The 8,510-nt window shown below is 40.4% G+C and overlaps 1 long non-coding RNA gene across 1 annotated transcript; it reads right to left on the reverse strand.

The window, feature by feature from the left end:
• Positions 1–5,008: 5,008 nt before the first annotated feature.
• LOC114830128 lies at positions 5,009–8,196 on the reverse strand. Its single transcript, XR_003777844.2, has 2 exons — positions 7,024–8,196; positions 5,009–6,919 (listed from the first exon to the last, which is right to left on the reverse strand). It is a non-coding gene; the product is annotated as an uncharacterized LOC114830128 (long non-coding RNA).
• Positions 8,197–8,510: the final 314 nt, after the last annotated feature.

Below are 8,510 nucleotides of genomic sequence, written 5' to 3' on the forward strand. Positions count from 1 at the left end.
ATTAAGCTTTTCCAAAATATATCATATGGCTGTGTGTCGAAAAACATTTCAAGTAAGAAAATGCCTGATTACATAGGACAGGTTTCAGGATAAAACTTGAAAGGTAATGTACGTGTACTGAGAAAGCCCCAAATAGTCTCTGTAGATTTCTTCAACTTACTGTACATTTACCATGCAAAATAAAACATTCAACAAATACCGCTCTCTGTGTCCTTGGCTGCATACCCAGTCAGCAGGAATTCCCGTAATGATACCAATTAGTGAGACACTCCCATTTAATTAGTGCTACCCTTTATGCATGATACTTTAGAGGTTTGCCCACTACTCAATTTAAGGATTACATCAGTTTTGACTTTCAGGATCTCTTGATGTAAAATAGTAGGGGTTTTGTGTTACGCTGAATGCTTGACGGCAAATTATAGTAATTCATTTAATCATATCTGTGCAACAAGGGGATAGTGGTAAACCCCAGTTGTGAATACTGTTTATCATTGTTCTAGCTCGCTAATTCAAATGACTCCTGTAGGGAGGAACACTTGTCGAGCTTAGCGATTCCATATTCTAATTGGGAAGACTTCAGCTGGAGCACAGACATAATCAATAGCACACTGTGAGAGGAAAGTCAAAACCATTGACACAAGTGTTAGGTAAAGTTTGAGGCTTCATTTTGTATTCATTCAATTTGTTTCTCATCAATTATGCAAACCAGAGAGTATATCACACATATTACAGTTGGACAAGAATAGGCGGGTGTATGCAAAATAGCTTTGAACTGAAATGCAGTCAAACCAAATGATTTGTCATGCCTTTATTCTACATAGGTTGAGTTCACTCTGTGGTACTGCGGTATGGCTGGCACTCTTTTTGTGTGTATCGTGGACTCCGACCAGTTTGTTCTGGAGTGGCATGTAGTCTGTGGATGCTGCAGAATCAGCTAACAGCAGGGGGTGCTGTGTCTATTCTAGTCATTTTCCAGTTTTGAGTCCAGATGTGATGACTGAGGTGCTTTTCCAAGGCTCTTCGGTAACATGACTTGTCTGGGACCTATGCTGAATGACAAGAACAACAAGAACTGTCTGCAACTGGACATTAACTCAGGTTCCATTTATCTTCTAGCTACTGTTCAATTGTGAATGCAATTTCCTGGAAAATAGTTTTTAGGGGACATTGGCTTGTTTTATTCAACGTGCACCACAACAAACTGGTATGCTCTGACTGTGCTTTAGCTAACCTTGTCCCCGGTTATTTAATAACCCTGGCACAACAATCATTTGGAGTTGGCCTTACTAAGAGTGACAATAGATTTTAATGGGAGTGGACTTACTCAGTTAAGCATTTGGCATCTCAAGATTTTAGCAAACCAAGACACGGTGAGACATGACTGCAAATGGAGAAGTATTTCTTACAACTGATAATGTTAACTAACACTTGTCACATCCGTTATAGTCTGAGACAGTTACAAAGGAAATCCAAACCGGATAGGAACCTAATATATTAAATTATCTAGCTAGCTCCTGTACTAACTAACATAACGAGACAGTTTAAATGGAGCAGTAGCTGACTACTTTGTTCTGTCCTCAGTCTATCTACACTATCTCTCACAACAACGTAACAAATAGGAATTGGTGTTTGGGTGCAAGAGATGTGGGGTGATGATTGGTTGGTAAACTAAGCTGATTAAGCCAATGCCAGTGGAGTCTGGATTTTGGATAGATTTTGGATGGATTGTTTCACCAGACCCTCTGCGCATTTGGGCTAAAGTGTCTGGGAACAAGATTAGCAATGAACCGATAATTTAAAGAGAATTCAATCAAGACCTATTGTCTGGATACCCAGAGTCAGAGGTACTCCAAGCATTTCCTTGTCTTTGTTTGAAGCTTGAAAGCAGTTGCTGATAATTCAGGCGGCTACCACAGACTTCCAGTCATTGCCCTAATGCAAGTTAGCCATGAATCTGGAAACCCACTGCTGTGTGATTCAGATTCAAGTCATATTTCATCATGTATAGACATGCTCATCTGTTGGTACTGTGTAGCTCTTAAGGCATTGTGGGCTTGGAACGAAACCAATAACTTCTGTGACACTTAATAGGATAGACATGCTTTAATTCAAGGCCCTTTAATTCTAACTGGGGGTTATGTAGATAGTGAGAACGTTTGTTGTGACTAAAACCTTCTGAAATCGAGCCTTTTTGCTGTGCAATCCTGTTCCAATGGTTGTTAGAAACAGATAACAGCCCATGGCAATTATCATCCTGTGGCAGTCAATTATTATTTTCTGGCCTCCATTATCCATGTTGTTGATTGATGGTGATTGAGCAAAACTCAAACATTCACGGTAATTACAGGTTTGGTTGATACCAGACTTAGCAGCAGTAAGCATTTAATGTTGTTTGGGCAGCTGGGATGCAACACAGCAAAGACAATTAACATACCATTAAAAAGTAATAACCAGTGATGTCTGCTGACATCACACTTATGAATACCTGGCATAAGGAAGTGTTACTGTGAGTCTTGCTAAGACATATTTACCCAATAATGCTCATCAGCCAGATTTACTTCAGGTAACAGACTATTGTCTACACAACTTGTACAGTGGAAACATGTACTGTTTAAATACCCGTTCTCATATTTCAATGTAATTGGTCACTATAGATAATCATGCCAACCGTTGAAATGCTTTTTACAAATTTGGAGGAATGAAATGAACCCTTCTCTACTGTATGAAATGTTAAATATCAGACTGTTAGTTGGTAGACTTCAATGATCACATGGCGTAATCAATGTTCTAACTATGAGGTGCACTCAGTGGATTAGGAGAAATCCATTGAACTCTGGAGGACTTTCCCAGTCAGTAGCAAAGACCGGCGTTCCTGCTAGGACCGGAGCTGGTCCACAGAACCAGGTTTGAGAAAGGCTCCATTAGGCTGCCAGTGACTCATCCTGCAGTTGTTGCATTCATTTCACTCTTGATTTCAGTTGCCACGCATTTCACTCCCTCATCTGAGTAAATATTTGTCCGAAGTTCAGGTTTAATTACAAACTCCCCGAACACACTGCCAAAATGCCAGGGATTATCCTATTACCTTTTCATTTCCGTGCTAACAAACAATAGGACTACTTTGCGTTCCGCTAATTGCGGTGAGCAACGGAAGCGGCACTCAAAGGAAAAAGCTTTGAGTAGGAATTGTTGAAGAGAAAGATAAAACACATTTGTAGTGGGCTGGCGGCAGCGGTTGGATTTCCTCTGGTTTCATCATGAAACCACAAACTGGATCCCCCAGACAACGGGCTGGTGTGTGTGGGTGGGTGGGTGGGTTGCTCCCAACCAAAGTGAAGGAGAAAAGATACAAGTCTCCCCTAGCAAGCTCCCACTTAATCACTCCTTCCAGACTCCTCCACTCTGCTGTTACGGTTCACCTGTCGCTTCACTCCAACAGGCTTTCTCTGACAATCACATCTGAAATATTGTTTCCCAAGCAAGTGTAAACTTTTTTACCAGTAATTATTTTCTTGATATATTTTTTATGGCCTAACATGAAATTTACTATAATATATATAAAATACTATAATATTGTAGTAATTACAAATGCTTTCAATAATGCTTAATTTTGTAGGGTCCATATTGCAGTGTAACTACTTATGTAACAAATTCCACTGTAACAAATTCCATGAGCATTCCATTGTAATCATTCAAGCAAAAGTGTACTAAGAACATGTACAGTATCTGGTGGTAATTCCAAAGTGTAATTTGAGGTGCAACAGCTATTTGCCATGCAATTTTTAAACCCCATGATTGACAGTTCATCGCCTCCTGTTAAGTTTGGTTGAGGGGCTTGGGCAGGTATGGCTGCCACTGGACCTGGCCCACTTGCCTTCATTGTTGATGGCACACTGCCATAGCAACTGAGGTTTTCTTCAGGCCCCAAAAGAGGAATTATTTTGACTGGCTAAGTCAGTCTCCAGATAAAAGCTCTATTGATCGTGCCTTTTTTTTTCATCTAAGATGAGACATAAAGCATTAAGACCTGAAAAACAGACACGTGAAGATTGATGCAGTACAGGTATGGCAGAGAATATACCCAGCATCTGGTGGGGTCAGTGGGTAACTGGTTTGATTGGGACATATTGTTATCCCAAAATGTTTGGTGCCATAAAACAGGGTGAATTTCTAAATGGTGAGAACAATATTGTATTTACACAATTACTCCAAAGAAGATTTTAAACATACTCTCAAAGTAATGGTTTGATTTAAAATCCTAACCTTTGGAGTGTAGAGCCACATGGAGAATGATCAAGTCAATACTCCAATAATTAAAAAGGCTATTTCTTAGTTTATAGGAGGTCAAGGTTTGAGTACATACATGCTAGGGTCTAGTTAATGTGGGAAAACCTAACCCAGCTGATACCCATTTTGGAGGCAACTGCTACCAACACCATTAATCTTTTAAGATTTAAAAGATTATTCACTAAATTTTCATCATTCATTATTTAAGCTCAGTCGTTGTGTTGGACACTTCGCATACCTGCCCAATGGATTATAGCTTTGTGATATTTGTTTCTAAATTTAATTAAGATGAAACTAATGCATGCCTGCAACAATCATGATAACATAAATGTTTTGTTCAACTATGCAGTTACCACCAGATAAGTGTAACTGAGTAATTAGAATGATTTACAATAACTTAGTATATGTTAGTATAATACCACGTTATTACAGTGTATTTACATATTGCATAATTACATGTAACTACAATCTCAACACACCCTTGTAATTACCTATAATAACTAATTTGTATTACTTGTTAGCAAATTTTCTGTGAAGATATGAACAATTACAATTTTAATGTAAGGGGTCATCTACTGTATCATGTTTGGATGTATTGGTTCATTGCAAGAAATAGGTTGGAAATAGGTTGGAATTAAGACATTTTCAACCTCTGCTGCATCCCTTCCCCCAGCATTTAATTTTAGTTTATCTAGGTGTAAGAAACACAACAGCGAAGAAGTTGGTGAGAATGTATAATTTATTCAACGATCAGCACCATTGACAATATAAAGAAAACAAATGAAAGAAAGCAACAACACAAAAGAGCATTATTTATTACAGGACAGTCAAAGCCAGAAGCAGATGGAGACGGATTAAAAGACTGAGATGCATGTATGAACATACAAACACACTTCATATTCATGCGCCAATTCGACTTAGGAAAACAGAAAACCACACACACCCTGAGGCAGTGAATCCATTGGCAATAATCTATTCCAACATTCTCCCAGAAAGCACTGAGGTCTACAGAAAACACTGTCAATAATTGATGCTCCTATCATGTGTTGTGAATGATGTAGATGAATCGTGTGAACATTCTTGTACATTACTGAGGGTACTGCACTCCAGCTATGACAGCGGCTACCAATGTGTTTTATTTGTCATCATAATAAAGCACATAGAATAACATTTAACGTTTCAGATATCAGGATTTCAAATGTGCAGCGTGTTTTGGGTTGGAAATTTGGAACGCCACTTACCTCAGTATCCATGGACATAGAGAACCTATAGAGAAGTATCTTACCATCCTCTTTATGAAGATGGTTCTTTTTCTCTGGAAATGATTGCTTCCTTTGTTACTGACTGCGACATTTGACATTTGTTCCTGTTTTGGTTTGCCACTATTCTCATGTAATGGACATCGCTGTATAAATATGTGTGGAACTTGTTGAATATAATTCCACAGTAAAATAGCTACTTGCAAAGTGGATCTGAAGAGTCTATGTTGCATACGCGCATGTTGTATTTTATGGTTTCATATTGAAAAAGGGAGCCTTGGCTCAACTGGCCTGCACGTTGACCTCTCACTGTGTGTTTAGTGGCTTCTATCCCTACATGAACACATCTACCATCACGTAGGAATAAAAAGCCATAAGACACAACAGCAATCTCAAAGGAAGAGGAAAGTCCTCATCTGAAGGTGGGTGAGGAAGAAAAGGGGGTCGGGAATGTAGGGAGGAGAACTGACCAGGAACGAGTGGAGTAGGAGAAGACAGTTGGGCAGCAGGGAGAGGCAAAACAGGCAGGGCAGTGGATGCTATAGTGGATGGAAATATCCACCGTGGAAGGGACCAGTCAACATGGACAAGTGGAGTTTTGGCAGGGCTGTGTGTGCTTGGCGCGTGTAGATCATTGGTCGTAAACCTCTCAGAGCTCGGTACGCGTCGCCTTTCCTCGCGATGAACTCGTTCGAATGCTGCCTGTGCGTGAGTGTGAGAAACCGTCTAAGTCTCGGGCTGGTCGGGTGATTGATGGGTGGCTCTCGCTGACCGTCCCCGCTCAATACTGCTCACGCTCAGAACATAAGGAACGCACCCGGTTTCCACCCCTCACTTATGTACCACGGCTAAGTTATGCCGGCGCGAGTGTGTCCGTGCGTTAGTCAGGCACACGCCGATAAATATGTATGACTCTCTTCCGCTGGTCCCCTGCTTTGTATGGAAATGAGCTTATGTAAGTTTAATAATGCAATCGTGGTGAATTGGAAAGCCGACACGTCGCAGAGCGGAATATTAAACCGGTCTCTCCGCCTGCGGGCTCCTCGTGGCTGGGATCAGGCCCGGCTCTCCACAGAGCAGTGATACCACGAGAGCCTGCCCCCGCCGCAGCCCCCCACCCTCTGACACGGAGGCCAACATTAATGAGGGGTCCTAGGGAGGGAAGGCCAACTGGATTCTCATTAAAAGCCACTGTCACAACTAGACCTTTGGGCGAAAAACTGCGGGTCTGAACAACAAAGGGGGCCGGGGTCAAGTTGGCGGCGGCACCGGAGTCATGTGATGTCGAGCTCGAACTGGATTGGAGATTTCAGACTCCTATGGTATGATGGAATTCCTTTGGTTCATAGACATTGAGCCCAGCGTCTTGTGACCTGTTTTACAAAAATGGGGGACAAATGCAGGTACAGTTATGGAGGAGCTCAGTATGCACCGTTAGACCTACAGAAAAATCTTTCTCTGCCTATAAAAGACTTACCTGACAGTGATATGGTGGCAATTCAGCTCACCCACCTGTTAACGTGCAAACTATTTATATTTTCTTTTCCGAATGAACTTGGGGGGGGGGGCCCTGAAAAAGAACGAAGGGTTGGATTATTATGAAGCCGTGGAACTAGAAAGGCTGAAATCAATGTGGTGTGCTTGCTTGTTTTCACCTGTTTATGGTTGTGTGGGGTCAGTGCTGGTGGTAGAAATGTCTGTGGTAATGATATCGGTTGTAATGGTATAAATAGGGTTTTCATAATCTAATCATAGTGATCTATCATGGGGTGTGGAGTTTTGTTAGGGTGTTATAGAAGAAAGTTACTGTGCTTGCTCTTTGGGGTCTTAGGCTGAGTATCCGAACAATCACTTAGTAACAAATGCTGATGTAAAAAGGGCTTTATAAGATAAATGTGATTGATAGAAATATTGATTGAATACGATGTCATCATAAGCCATGTAATGTTCCTGCTACACAACAACCATTTGCGTCAGGTTTTAGCCAAAGGGAGCGGCTCCTTTCAATATTAATGAAAGCTGCTACAGTTCCCATGTTGCGATGTGTCCAAGTGGAAATAATGAGGTAAAAAGTTTATTTTAGTTGGTTTCTGATGTAGCAGGAAAAACGTCCCATTTTAATGATACTGAAGGCTAGTCAGCGCGATGGAGGTAGTAGAGCTGAAGTACACATTGAATTAACTATACATTGACAAGCTGTCTGCACATGTAAAAGTTGGTTTGGTGTTAGCAGCTTTAATGAAGCAGTGGCAAATCTAAATGGCTCCAAATACTCCAAAAGGAAAGAAATATTATGAAAATCTATACACTCCCTACTATTAGTTGATCTGGGTAATAGTGCCTGCTTAATGACCTTTGATAAATGGATATGGAAATTTTGCTTTTATGCATATTTAATCAAGTTTATTAGTTATAATTAAAATGCTTGTACATTTTATCAAAATCTACATACGTTACCCTTTTTTGAAAAATGTGTATTATTATTGTTTTAGATCAAACTTGACTCTGCTTTCTTCCCTCCGGTTTTCATGTTGTGTAATTTGCAATTGTGTAGTTATCTTACTGTCATTATGCAAAATGAATGTATCAAAGTGGCCTTAACTTGACATTGGGAGAGGCCTGTATTTTGGTTGGTGATACAGAGCTAGAAAGATCAATGCACTTTAAAACCGTTAATGAGAGGTCAGTGAAATAATAAATGGCAAATTTCTGTTAATATTAGCTATAGCAACTCTGTCATGATCTCATGGTTGATATAGACTAGGACACCAGCTTGAATGATTGCTTGCTCAATCGTACGGAATGTTCAAGTTTAAAAGTGAATATAGCCTGCTAATTAGGAGGATTGTTTGTTAATTAGAAATGGCCCCCGCTGATTGCTCGAGCTAGCTAACTTGCCAGCTATCTGGGCAGTTCTTCTAAAAAAAGTGTCTTGAGTTTGTGAAGCATCCATCTGTCAGGTTC

This window comes from Esox lucius, chromosome 23, assembly GCF_011004845.1.
Source record: "Esox lucius isolate fEsoLuc1 chromosome 23, fEsoLuc1.pri, whole genome shotgun sequence".
Taxonomy (NCBI): Eukaryota; Metazoa; Chordata; class Actinopteri; order Esociformes; family Esocidae; genus Esox; species Esox lucius.